The sequence below is a fragment of the Alligator sinensis genome, unplaced genomic scaffold (genome assembly GCF_000455745.1).
Source record: "Alligator sinensis unplaced genomic scaffold, ASM45574v1 scaffold441_1, whole genome shotgun sequence".
NCBI classification, from domain to species: domain Eukaryota; kingdom Metazoa; phylum Chordata; order Crocodylia; family Alligatoridae; genus Alligator; species Alligator sinensis.
This window is the reverse complement of record NW_005842313.1, coordinates 680,998-687,018: the sequence shown is the minus strand read 5'-3', so window position 1 is coordinate 687,018 and position 6,021 is coordinate 680,998. Positions and strand designations below refer to the sequence as shown.

Below are 6,021 nucleotides of genomic sequence, written 5' to 3'. Positions count from 1 at the left end.
GAGCAAAGAGGACAGGTCCCAATGTGTTGAAAAAACCTGCTGTAACTCGACCTATTTTCATGCAAGTTAAAGCAACTGCAAAGGGGTTGCCAGGTCAGAGGGGATAGTTGGGGGCTAAAAATAGACTGGTCAGGGCCCGGGTGAGGGGATAGGAACAGCAGGAGGGTGAGTGACTGGGTTTTCCCAGCCCTGGGGCTATGCTGGGAACTTGTACAGACAGCTTGCAAGTTTGGGTTAACACTTTATTGATCTAAAGCTAGTTCACATCCCAAGGTGAACTAACTTAGATCAGGGGAACCATTTTTGGGAGAATGTAAGCCTTGCAAACACCTGCATGACCAGGCATTTCAATCAACCTAACTTTGGTTAAGTCAATCTAAACATAATGCTTGTATGTATCCATGCGATGGATCTGAAGGTGGGGCCTGAGGAGGCACACAAAGTAACTGCATTTGAAGAAACAGTACCATGTTATGGCTAATGAACAATACATCACACCATGTGCTATCACGTGGACCTGATGGTTCCCTTGGACAACAACTTCCACTGTTATTAGGTAGGGGCAAAGCCTGCAGATGTAGAATAATCATGTCCTGGGGCCCATCCATCTCAACTTGCTCTAGTTGTTGCCCTTTATCTCTCTCTATCATGGGATGTGAACAAGGTGTTGCTTATTTCCTTGTAGAATTTGTCCATCAACTTCATGTATCAGAGGGCCTAGCTCTTGTGACACCACTACTACTGATGCTGAAGAGCCTTGTTTTCATTGTAGATACATCCAGTGCCATTCTTGTGAAGTGGTGGCAGCTCCTAGGACCTTGAATTATGTTTGAGTTTTTCTATTATCTTGCCTATCTCTTTATACACCTGCAAATCCTCAGTAACTCTGCCAATGGCTTCTAAACATGCTGTGTTCAGTTCTCTAGTGAACAAAACATTGGCAAGTGACAATCTACACTGCATTGGTGTCATCTAGCAATTTAACAGGTCTAAATAGAGATTGGTATCTGATCTGCAGTGCTTTTCTATAAGTGCTTTATTGTTTTGACACTGTGTTCCAGCAACATGTTAGACTGAGGATCTTGGGGATCAGTACTGATGCATCTACTCCTGTTCTTCCCTACAGCTTACTTAAAATAAAGTTTGGCCTAGTGTCAGATATAATATATCTAGTCACATGGTACAATAACTTGTTGAGCCCTAGTATTTTCTGACAGAAGGCAGGGAAGAGTTGTATTTTATAATCTAACTAAGTATAATCTAACATAGTGGACCAGAGGTGGGCAAACTTATGTATGTGACTGTGGTGCTAGGGAAGGCAGTGTGGGAGAGAACTTGACCTTGGCCTGCTTGTCTGGCTTACAGGGGAGTGTGCGGACTCTAGGGTCATAGAGTTGCAAGTTCAAGGCTGGGTATATGCCTAGGGCCCTGCATCTGGGCATTGGTGGTATAGTGGTAAGCATAGCTGCCTTCCAAGCAGTTGACCTGGGTTTGATTCCCAGCCAGTGCAGCCCTGTAGTGTTTTGGGAATTGGACTTGATGATTTGTTTAGTTCCCTTCTGACCCTTGCTACTATAAGTTACAGGTGTAGGTTGTAGCCATATTGGTATAAGGACATAGGCAGCCAATTCTTATCTTGTCTGGATCCATTCAGTATGTTTTGGGCCATAGGAAGTTCGCTTCTGGTGATGAGTTTAGTGAGGTTCAACACTTGTTTGAAGGCTAGGATGGGTGGTTCTGGGAAGATCTCTTTAAGAATTGGGTCTCCTTCTAGTATGGGTTGCAATTGTTTGAGAATTTTCCGTATAGGTTTGAGGGAGGGGTGATATGACATAACCAGCGACGTGCAATTTGTGAGGATTTTCCTTCTGTACTGCAGCAATTCCTCACGTGATAGCTGAGTGGCTCTTTCAAATGTGCAATCTATCTCTCTTGCTGAGTGGAAGCCTTTTTAAGTTTTGTGAGGTGGCAATCCTGGGTGTTCTCCTCAGTGCAAATGTGGTGGCATCTGAGGGCTTGGCTGTATATCACAGCTTTCTTGGTGTGTTAAGGGTGATCGCTGGTTCTGTGCAGATATGTATGTTGGTCTGTGGGTTTCTTGTACAACGTGGTCTGTATTTTACCATTCTGGATACTGATCATCCTGTCTAAAAAGGAGAGTATTCAAGAGTCGGATGAAGGGGTAATGATTGTTGAATTTCTGATGTAACTCAATCAGAAGTTGCAGGTTTTCAGTCCAAATGATGAAGATGTAATTGATATATCTTAACTATAGCAAGAGTTTGATGGTGCAGTCCTTGAGGAATTATTCTTCCAGGTGGCTCATAAAAAGGTTGGCATACTATGGGGCCATTTTGGTTTCCATAGCTGTGCCCATGTTCTGGAGGAAGTGTTGGTTATTAAAAGTGAAATTGTTGTCTGTGAGGATGAAGTGTATGTCAGTAATATCTTTAGGTCTGTACTCTGAGTTGTCATCTTGCTCTTGTAGGTATGTAGGGCAGGCTTGGATGCCATCCTGGTGTGGGGTGTTGGTATATAAGCTGGTAACATCCATGGTGCACTATCAACGCCCCTCCCCTCTGCCCCCCTCCCCCCCAGCCTATTTCTCACCCACTGACTCCTCAATTGCAGATGCTTCCTCAGCCTGATGAAGGGTATATGGATTGAGACGATACACGGCTGGATCTGGGCGCATGGGGTCAGGCCAGCATGCAGCTAGTTCTGGGCAAGTAGGGTTGCACCCACTGATCAACCGCATAAACTGACCCTTGGGCTGGATGTAGCCTGTGGGCTGGGGGCTAAGCACCCCTGGTCTAACTAATTCAGAGGTACATAAGCTTTTGTGAGCAACAGCTCTGGAGTTTCATAGCATCTGACATTGTGAGCGCTTGCTCGCCCAAGCTTATGCATCTCTGAATTTCTAGTATATAAGGTGCAACTTTACCCTGCTTTCTGCCTATCTAGTATTTTCTAGTAAGGCTGACTTAAGGAAATGAGAATAATAGTCTAGGGCAAGTATGCAGTTTTTTTCCCAGTCTGCATAAAGAAATCTGTGTCTTCTTGGCCCCAGGGGGCCTATATTTCCTGTGTCGCCAACATGGCTCTTTTGTTTGGCTTGGCCTATCTCTATTTGGTGTATGTGGCAAGTCTTACAAGCTTCTTTAATGTCACTGTTCTGTTGGTAGTATTGCAGTGATCCTGTAGCTGTGGATGGTCCAGGAAATATGAAAAAAGCAAAGACTTTTTGGGTGACATTCTTTTTACTGGACCAGCTGTACAGTTGGGAGAGATTTTAGGCACAAGCTTTTGGGCACAAGCTACCCTTATAATTAATAGTAGTTGATTAATAATGATCCCAAGCTGCAACTGTTTCTTTTTCAGCCCTGCTGAAGAGAACCTTGTTCCCAAAAGCCTGTCTACAATCTCTCCCAGCTAGGCAGCTGCTCCAGGAAAAGTTGTCATAGCCCCAAATCCTTGTCTCTCTCTCACTGTTCTTATGAGATATTTTCAATCTCCGAATGCATCCTTTTAATGCTTTTCTTTAGCTGCTGAGAAATTATCCTGCTGTTTCAAAACACAGTTCTAGATAGCATTGAGCGCTTCCCCTTATATTGATAGTTAGGGCATGAAATATGCTGTTTTGGCCATCCTGGCATAATAGCTTTAATTCCTTTCTGCAGAGTTTCATTCTCAGCATTAGCTCCAACATTTACTGGCCATATTTTGTCTGTGTTAACTGAAAATTATGAATAAACATTAGGTTCTTTAGAAACCAGTTTTTGCCGGCAATGTAGCCACCCTCTGCCAGCCTCTGTTATACTGGTACCTCCTGCTGGTACAATGAGCATAAAAGCACTGCTTAAATCTTGTCCACGCTTTCAACTCTGGTGGGTCTTTTAACCATTCTTTCCTGCTACTGCTGCTGTTCTCTTCATTTGTTCGACTCCTGGCACCAGGTGTTATTTAGTTGTCCCTCAGAGCCAAGCAGTCTGGCCCGAGGTCTACTTCTTGCAGTGTCTTGAGTTCTGACTGTTCATCTCTGTGAAACATGAGCCCCAGCACAACCACAGGCACCCATTCCAGCTGGCTCTGGTGACAGCCTCCTGAAGGTGTTGCTCCCCACAGTGCTCGACTGATTTCAGAGAGGAACGTCACCAAGAATGAACTTCACTCCCTCCCACTTTTGGAGGGGGGGGCCTAGGTTAGCATTCTCAACCTGTGGGTCGCGACTCAAAAGTGGGCCACAAGAACATATGAAAGAGTCTCAAACAAACTTGAAAAATGGATTCTCCTTTAGAGGCAAAAAATGTGGGAAATGTGGCTTTTCCTTTGCAAACTGGCAGAGCTTGGGGTCTCCCTGGTCTCACACACACCCACCCAGAAACTGTGGGGCTGGGACTTGGGGGCAGTGAGTTGGGAGTGAGGGGCACTGGGTTGGGACCAGCCATCAATGCGTGCGTCTACATATTGCGCTACATCACCATAGTGCCCACCTGCGTCTATGCATCACCAGCAGCTACTTTGCCATTGTGACATACTTCCCCCTTTTAGTGTGCTGCTCTGGCAAAGTAGCAGCTCAAACTAACCGTGCGCTGTGCACCCAGCACAATACAGGCAGTCCTCAACTTACAACGTTTCGAGTTACAACATTTTGCACTTACAGCATTTATAAATTGACAGCCTGTTTCAACTTTCTGATGTCATTTTCGACTTTACAACACTTGATCCGATGCGACTCCATGCCACCGAACAAGTTTGCTGTGTTGCTCATCTCCCTGGAGAACTTCTGTCCAAACTTCCTTGGACACTTCCTTTGAGAAAGCAGACAAGACTCCAGAAGAAACTGCAGCAAAGACTCCTGAGAAGACTCCAGCCAAGAACCCTTCAAACAGTCCAACTAAGAGCCCTTCAAAAAGTCCAGTGAAGTCACCTCAAAGAAGTCCTTCTAAATCAATATGATTGCTATTTACAATGTAAATCAGTGGCGATGGGTAGGGGGTGCATGGGGTTGCTCAGGCGATGGGTGGGGGGGGCAGGCGGAAGTACTAGTGCCCCCCTTGTAAGTCCTGGCCAATCGCTGCAGCTGCTTCCAGGAACGGCTGCAGCGATTGGCCGGCACTTGCTCCCAGAAGCGATCGCAGCCACTCCTGGAAGCAGCTGCAGCGATTGTAGTGATCAGCTGCAGTGATTGGCTGTCAGGGGATCGCCTGGGGGAACTGCCCTCCCCCCCCACTAAGGCAGCACCAGTCGCCCATGATATAAATCAGGGGTGGGCAAATATTTTGGGCAGAGGGCCACTTACTGAGTTTTGGCAAGCCATCAAGGGCCACATGACAGGCAGCCAGGGGCAGATATATATATTAATTTTCTAAATTTTTTAGGGGACCCGTGGGGTGGATAGAATGGCCTGGAGGGCCGCATTCGGCCCACCGGCCTCATTTTGCCCACCCCTGATATAAATACATTCATGTAGCTATATTACTCATCTATAATTGAGTACAAAATTCTGGGTTATTTTTGGTGAAAAAAGGGTTCAGGAACCAATCCTGCATTCATAACATTGTTACCTATGCAAAAATTGGTTCCCAGTTAGGACGTTTCGACTCAAGACGCGGTTGTCAGGAACCAGTTGTGTTGTAAGTCCAAGGGCTGCTGGTACGGGCGGTTACTGCGCCGTGCTTTAGTACTTGCAAAAGGGAGTACTAAAGCCAATGTCGCTGTAGGACCACCCAATGTATACAAACGGGTCCTGGGGCATCACCGGCCTGGGTGACAGATTAGGAGGGCCAAGAGATGGTGTCCTCAGAACAGCCCTTTTGGAGCAGCCCCGGTCGCCCAAATGAAGGAGGGGCCAGTGTTGGGGCCCTCCTTCATTTCCCAATTGCAAGTGAGGGATCCCCCTTGGGTCCTGACTTGGCTTGGGTGGCTCTGGGTGAAGGGAGGAGGACTGCATCAAGTTTCCTGGGGGAGGGGGTTGAGAGCTGCAGGGCAACCTCAACTTGGGAGGTGCCGGGGGAGGCG

At 46.6% G+C, this 6,021-nt stretch overlaps 1 non-coding gene across 1 annotated transcript; it reads left to right on the top strand.

Annotated features, from left to right (window-relative positions):
• Positions 1–1,438: 1,438 nt before the first annotated feature.
• TRNAG-UCC lies at positions 1,439–1,510 on the top strand. Its single transcript has one exon. It is a non-coding gene; the product is annotated as a tRNA-Gly (tRNA).
• The last annotated feature ends 4,511 nt before the right edge of the window (positions 1,511–6,021 follow it).